Source organism: Giraffa tippelskirchi, chromosome 8 (genome assembly GCF_054371585.1).
Source record: "Giraffa tippelskirchi isolate mGirTip1 chromosome 8, T2T-mGirTip1v1.2.pri, whole genome shotgun sequence".
Classification (NCBI taxonomy): domain Eukaryota; kingdom Metazoa; phylum Chordata; class Mammalia; order Artiodactyla; family Giraffidae; genus Giraffa; species Giraffa tippelskirchi.
The window spans coordinates 20,924,857-20,932,554 of NC_137282.1; the positions used below are offsets into that span (position 1 = coordinate 20,924,857).

The 7,698-nt window shown below is 40.7% G+C and overlaps 1 protein-coding gene across 6 annotated transcripts in view; it reads right to left on the minus strand.

Moving 5' to 3' along the window:
* Positions 1–7,698, minus strand: part of DLC1 (DLC1 Rho GTPase activating protein) — a 512,426-nt gene that overhangs the window by 285,288 nt on the left and 219,440 nt on the right. The gene's annotated exons all lie outside the window — the stretch shown is intronic.

The following is a 7,698-nucleotide window of genomic DNA, read 5'->3' on the forward strand; positions in this document are numbered from 1 at the left end:
TGTTAGGGTACTTAGAAAGCGTCCACCCAGAAGTAAATGAGATGGGTTGCCTTGAGCAACTTATTGTATGTCTCTAAGTTCTAGTTTTCTCTTCTGTAAAATGAGGACAATAAAGCCCACCTCGTTGGATTACTTTGAGAATTAAACGCACATAAAACACTCAGCACAGGGCCTTGCCTGGCACGAACACTCAATGAACATTAGTTTACCTAGGGTGGTAAGCGTGTGAAACTCTTTCTATACATCAGAATCACCCAGGAAAAATGAAAACATAGTAGTGCCAGGGCCCCACTACAAACCAATTAAATTAGAATCTGGGGTTAGGGACCATACATACACTGGAATTATAAAAGCTCCCCTGGAGATTCTAATTACAGTCAAGGTTGCAAACCACTGATCTAAACTATCTAATTAGTCTAACAGTAGTTTTAAACCCTGGCTGCACTTTGAAATCACCTGGAAACTTAAAAAATACTGATGCCTGCATTTCTGTTCCTGATTTAATTTGTACGCCATTCAGCTTGGGAATTGGATGTGTTAGATACTTTTCAGTTAATTTTTTTTTAAATCTCACTTTACTGAAATATGATTGACATACACAGAGCTGTACATAGTAAAGGTATACAACTGATGACTTTGGAGATAAGTACATAACCCTGTATCAATAACCTCAGATATGCAGATGACACCACCCTTATGGCAGAAAGTGAAGAAGAACTAAAAAGCCTCTTGATGAAAGTGAGAGAGGAGAGTGAAAAGGTTGGTTTAAAGCTCAACATTCAGAAAACTAAGATCACGGCATCTGGTCCCATTACTTCATGGGAAATGGATGGGGAAACAATGGAAACAGTGGCTGACTTTATTTTTCTGGGCTCCAAAATCACTGCAGATGGTGACTGCAGCCATGAAATTAAAAGACGCTTACTCCTTGGAAGGAAAGTTATGACCAACCTAGATAGCATATTAAAAAAGCAGAGACATTACTTTGCCAACAAAGGTCCATCTAGTCAAGGCTATGGTTTTTCCAGTAGTCATGTGTGGATGTGAGAGTTGGACTGTGAAGAAGGCTGAGCGCCGAAGAATTGATGCTTTTGAACCATGGTGTTGGCGAAGACTCTTGAGAGTCCCCTGGACTGCAAGGAGATCCAACCAGTCCATCTTAAAGGAGATCAGTCCTGGGTGTTCATTGGAAGGACTGATGTTGAAGATGAAACTCCAATACTTTGGCCACCTCACGCGAAGAGTTGGCTCATTGGAAAAGACCCTGATGCTGGGAAAGATCGAGGGCAGGAAGAGAAGGGGACGACAGAGGATGAGACGGTTGGATGGCATCATCAACTCAATGGAGGTGAGTCTGGGTAAACTCCAGGAGTTGGTGATGGACAGGGAGGCCTGGCGTGCTGTGGTTCATGGGGTCGTAAAGAGTCGGACATGACTGAGAGACTGAACTGAACTGAACACAACCCTCAAACCATCACCACCATCAAGGTCACATACACAGACATCACCTCCCAAAGATTTTTCCAGCCCTCTTTGTTTATTTTTATTTATTTTCCCTCAGTTACTTCTTATATGCTCCAGGTTGAGAACCACACAGTATTTGTAGAATGACATTTATCTTGTGTGCTCAGGTGGCAAAACGTGTTTTCTTTTCTTTTATAAATACTGTAATTTTTGTGATTATACTAGCAATCCATGTCTTTAAAAATCATTAAATGCAGAAAACTGAAGAAAATAATAATTAAAAAAATCCATAATCTCACTGTCCAGATATAAACATCTTCAATAGTTTGTTTCCTTCTTTGTATGCTAATTGTTTTACATGGGGGCTTATGCTGCACATACAATATTACATTCCTTCTCTTTTTTATTTTACAGTTGACTATATTTTTATTTTTAAAATTATTATATTTTTTTATTTTTACTGAAGTATAGTTGATTTACAATATTGTGTTAGTTTCAGGTGTACAGCAAAGTGATTCAGTTATACATACATATATGTACATACCTGTAATCTTTTTCTTTAACTTTTAATTTTGTATTGGGGTATAGCTGATTGACAGTTTCAGGCAAACAGGGAAGGGACTCACCCATACAGACACATGTGTTCCTTCTCCCCCAGACTCCCTTCCCATCCAGGCCACTACACAACACTGAGCAGAGTTCCATTTGCTATACAGTAGGTCCTTGTTAACCATTTTAAATACAGCAGTATGTACATGTCCATCCCAAACTCCCCAACTATCCCTTCCCCCATCCCTCCTCCAGGCAACCATAAGTCCATTCTCCAAGTCTGTGGATCTCTGTCTGTTTTGTAAGTTTATGTGTATCATTTCTTTTTAAATTCCACATATAAGAGATATTATATGATACTTCTCCTTCTCTGGCATTTGACAATATTTTTAATGTCATTTGGTATACATTTCAGATATCATTTTAAAGAAGTAGCCTACCTTTAAAAAGTCTCCATTACATATTATTATTTTGCATATTTCAAAGAAAATTCCAGACAAATTATCTAAGAACTTTTTTGGCAAACTTCCTCTACCAAAATCAAGTTTCCCTGAGGAAGGAGAAACCTCAAGCTTCTTGTTCAAGGCAGAACTCAAGAAGCTGACACTGGTATTGCTGCCAAGTTCTCCTCATCAATTCCATTAAACAGTCACCCTCTACAAGAAAATCATGGCCCTGGATGCTGAGCACTGGGCCAGGTTGTGGTTTTAATGTTCGGCCAAGCTAAGATAGACCTCCAATGGTGAGGCAAGAAGAGGGATGAACAGAGAATATCTTAAAGCCAAAGAAATAAATCTGAACTCAGAGCTAGAGTCACTGAACACAATCAATAGATGCCAACCGCTAAGCATCTGAAAAAATTGGCAGACCTTGCGAGTTTCCTGTCCCAAAAGAGGAAAGTATTGAGTGGTGGCTTAAGCTGAAGCTAAGATGAATTAGCACAAACTAGCTTCATCTAGTCTGTGGAGTCAGCCTAGAAGCTGAAGATAATATTTGCAGGAAAGGTGAACTCACTGACACTAAAGGATGCAGAAGCTGAGCAACGAAGCTTCAATCACTTGCTGGAAGTTAACCAGTAAAACTGGAGAAAGAATCCATGTCTGGGGCACTGTAAATAGTCTGGCTTGGAAAAATTTCCTTGACATCCTTCTCCAGAATGGAAGTACCAGAGTGTGAAATTAGAACACTCAGTGCAAGCAGATTTCTGGGCACTCTCTAAACTGGGAGCCAAGCACCTGACAGTGTAATCATTTCAAGGCTAAGCTTGAATGAGAGGTAAACTCTGATGTAGCTTCACCTTTCTAAGATGTCTCAGCTCACAGTGCTTCCATTTCTGAACAGGGACATCTGTTTCCCATGCTGTGCTAGGCTGTGCTAAGTCACTTCAGTCGTGTCCAACTCTGTGCGACCCTATGTACTGTAGCCCACCAGGCTCCTCTGTTCATGGGATTCTCCAGGAAAGAATACTGGAGTGGGTTGCCATGCCCTTCTCCAGGGGATCTTTCAGACCCAGGGATCGAATCCAGGTCTCCTGCATTAGCAGGCAGATTCTACCATCTGAGCCACCAGGGAATTTGCCCTCTAGTATTTAAGCCTGATTTTTATATGTATGTTAATCTTGTTACTAAAACAAAACTGTAAACAAGTGAAGGTATAGAAGAGAGAAAGGAACTTACATCATGTTTAGAATAATGCTCAAATTTACCCTAGTCTGGGACCCTGTGTAGTAACCTCTCTGCTGGTCCCTTCCCATTCCGTAAGCATTTCACATACTTTCCTGTTGCAGGGCCTTTGCCCTTATTTCCTATCTAGAATTCTCCTCTTTTGGCTCTTTTCATCCCCATGAATGGCTTCTTCTCATCACTCAAGTATTACAACATCCTAGAGAGGCCTTTCTAGATTATCCTACTAAAAGATTTACTCCCTCTTATCTCTGTTTTTTCTATTACTTTCCTTATCACACTGCAGTCATTCATTTATTCCAGAATGATGCATATTTGCCTACTCTGTGCATGGTAATGGAATACAATAGTTGGTCTCCAGGAGCCTACACTTTAGTTGGGGGTAGAAACAGGACTCATACACTCTCATAAATCATTGCAAATTCCTAATCCTGTTAAAATCTATGAATGAGAGCCTGTGGAACTAACCTGTAAGTATCTGACTTTGGATTTCTTTGTGGTTTGTTATCTGTCTCCCACTTGAATATGTGTTTCCTAAGGGCAGAGTCCTGGCTTTCTATCTGGTTCTGCACTGTAGCCTCACAGTATGCACACTTAACAGATGTTATTGAATAAATGAAGGCTAAGCATTTACATTTACTCTTTCTGTTATACCTCATGGTGACCATGAGAACTATGCACAATTATCCCAATTTTATGGATTAACAGCACTGAAGCTCAGATAAGACATTAGCTCAAGGTTGTGAAACTGGTGACAGAACCAGAAGCTGAACTAGCTCTTATTTCAAGTTATTTTTTTTTTCTATTTCACAAAAGGTATGGGAGAGGCAAAGAAAAAAGTACTGTAAATTGCTTTACTATGATGTAGAATGTAAGCGATTTAGTTATTTTCATGTGCAAAAATCAAAACAAACAAACCAACTGACTACCATGTAAAAGAATCTTACAACTTTATTTTCCAATAGCATTGCAGGATCAACAAACTCTAACCTTGCCAAGCAAGCTCAAATATTTCTGGTGTTTAGTGATTGCAAAATTGGATTTCATTTGGATCTCTTTATATTTGGCACCAAAACGACAACTTGAACAATCAAGAACAAAGCTGTATGCTTGTGTGGCATTTGCTTGACTTGGCCAAAGGAAACCAGGTACAAAGGTACATACTCTCTTAACTCTTTCTGTTCTCTGTGAAGTTCTCGGAAATTTGCAAGAAATGCCTCCAGTGGTTTCTTTGTTAATTATGTTATATGAGTATCAGCAGGGAGAGACTTGCACATGTGTGTGCGTGTACGCATGTGCAGGTGTGCATTTTGCTCACATATTTGCTTTTATATCCTCTGTTTTTCCCTCTAAGATCTCTCCTTTCAGATCTCGGATAATACAGGGCTAGCCTCCAGCTTTAGAGAAAAGCCAAGAGCTCAAGGGGAGCCAGAGAGCACTAGTAAAGTGGTTTCTGACTGAGACTCTCAGATGACACTCTGAACTTTGCACAGCATGTCAGCCTATCAGCTTTATTTTCAGATGTGCTCCCTGCAGCTTGCTTCTCTCCTCACAAGCATTGTTTTCAAGCTTCCAGTTCTCTGGTATTGCCACTCCTGGTCCTCCTTGTGTTGGTGACCTTAAGTACTGGCACAAAACAATCTCTAAGCTCAAGGAGATTTCCTTCTTGGAATAGAGTTAGGTGATTCTTAAATTTCTCACATACTAAAGACTTCTTTTCAACCTTCCAAAGATCAATCAAAACTAAACACCTTTCCCCTAATTAAATAAAAACATGCATATTTTAAGAAAAATTGTCTCATATTTCTAATTCAATTACCTGTAAACCATCAGAACAATAAGAACTAATTGTTGCCTAAAAATCTCTTTTGAGTTTGTTAAAAGGTAATTGAAAAGTTTTCCCTTCATATTTAAGTAACCTCATATTCTGCCAAGAATTAAGTTTGGTATGTTTGAGACTGGATGATAAATCAGTGCCCAGAGACTTTCAACATTTTCTTCATCTGGGACAAATGTCCTCCTGTCCTGATAAATAATTTACATTTAATCCAATCTGCATTCCGTTAGTATAATCCTTAGCCATCTAATTCCATTTTTAATTTCTATTTCACAATCTCTATCCTATTACTAGCTTTCACATAGGTCAAGAGAGTACCCTGTAGGAATACATTTGTTGACATAAACAGAGAAAAATTACTTTGAGTTAAACTGATTACTCCTGTCCTTTGCAATGAATCGCACACTGGGCTATGGAATCTAATCAGTCAAGTGACCCAAGGTTATGCTGATACCCAAGGCTATGTAGAAGGAGCAGATCCATCCCCTTTTGTGGTGTGTTATCCTCCCTTGTAGGAGGACTTACTGGTCTCAGTTCACCTGAAGACACCATGGTATTTCCAGGATCCTCTGGAAGGTGAATGATTCTGTGCCTTCATCCTGCTGTAGATGTGATCAGCCCTCAAACACAAGGCACTTTGGAGTGCATGGGATTCAAATGCAGAAGGTGCCACAGATGTCGATTTTGAGAATCTGGGCGTCTGCCTTCCTCAATTAACCTCCTACAACACCTTCATTGTATACCTCGGAGCAAGCAGCCTCGAGCCGGTGTTGCTGCTGGGTTTCCAGACATGTGTCATTCCCACTGCATATTTAGTAGGGCATAACTGCCTGAAGTGGGGAGACGGGAATGTGAGGCATGTCTCACTGAGGAGGAGGGTTTTTATTTAAAAAAATATCACTCAACTGCTAATGGAAACGTCAGCCTCCCAGCCCTATTCTTAAAAATAAATAAATACAAGGAGTTCCTCGTGTGAGAGGCACATTAGGGACACAAGATATTCATTTCCATGAAGTCACTCACAGCAGGCCTGTCTGGAAAAATGCTTTCATCTTCTGGGATGGGAGGGGGAGAACAGTACCAGCAAGAAGGTTTAAAGACCAAGTCTTTGAAGTAGAGGGTGAAGTGGGAAAAGTGATCCCCCAGTCAGGTGAATGTGGGGCAGAACAGATTAATGTCTATACTTCAGTGTGTGCTGCATGAGGACCACAGAGTTACAATTTGTAGCGGAGAAGTTCTACGCCCAGCCCAACGGTGTTCACACGAGCTTCCCTGAAGTCCTGGTGATCCCCCACCCCAGGACCCCAGGGTGCAGAGGGCAGCTGGAGTGAGAGATGCCCTGTTGCCACACCCAGGAGAGCTCTGCTTTTTGCTGCTTCATGGATTCACGTGATGATGAATTTAATTCATTTAACACATATTCACTGAACATCTACTATGCTACTGGCATTGTTCCAAGTATGGTTTATGTGATAGAGACCAAGATAGATATGGCCTTGGCCTCATGGAGCCTATAGCTTCAGCAAGGTTCTTTGTGGGCTGTCGGGAGGTGTGTGAGTGCTAACATGCTCACTCTGAGGATGAACAAACTGAGGCCCAGAGAGATGAAGCCCTCCAAATAATTAACTGAAGTTGTTGTTCAGTCGCTCAGTCATTTTCAACTCTTTGCAACCCATGGAAAGCAGCACGCCAGGCTTCCCTGTCCTTTATTATCTCCCAGAGTTTGCTCAAACTCATGTCCATTGAGTCGATGATGCCATCCAACCATCTCTCCCTTCTCCTCTTACTTCAATCCTTCCCAGCACCAGGATCTTTTCCAATGAGTCGACTCTTCATATCAGGTGACCAAAGTATTGGAGCTTCAGCTTCAGCATCAGTCCTTCCAATGAATATTCAGGATTGATTTGCTTTAGGATTGACTGGTTGGATCTCCTTGCAGTCCAAGGGACTCTCAAGAGTCTTCTCCAACACCACACTTCGAAAGCATCAATTCTTCAGTGCTCTGCCTTCTTTATGGTCCAACTTTTACATCTGTACATGACTACTGGAAAAATCTAGATGCTGTGATTTATATTTCTATGTTCTTCCTCCTAAGCTCAGAGCTCAGAGAGGTAGAGAAAGGAATTTTAAAAAAATTCAGAAATATGCTCAACTTCAGAGGATGTG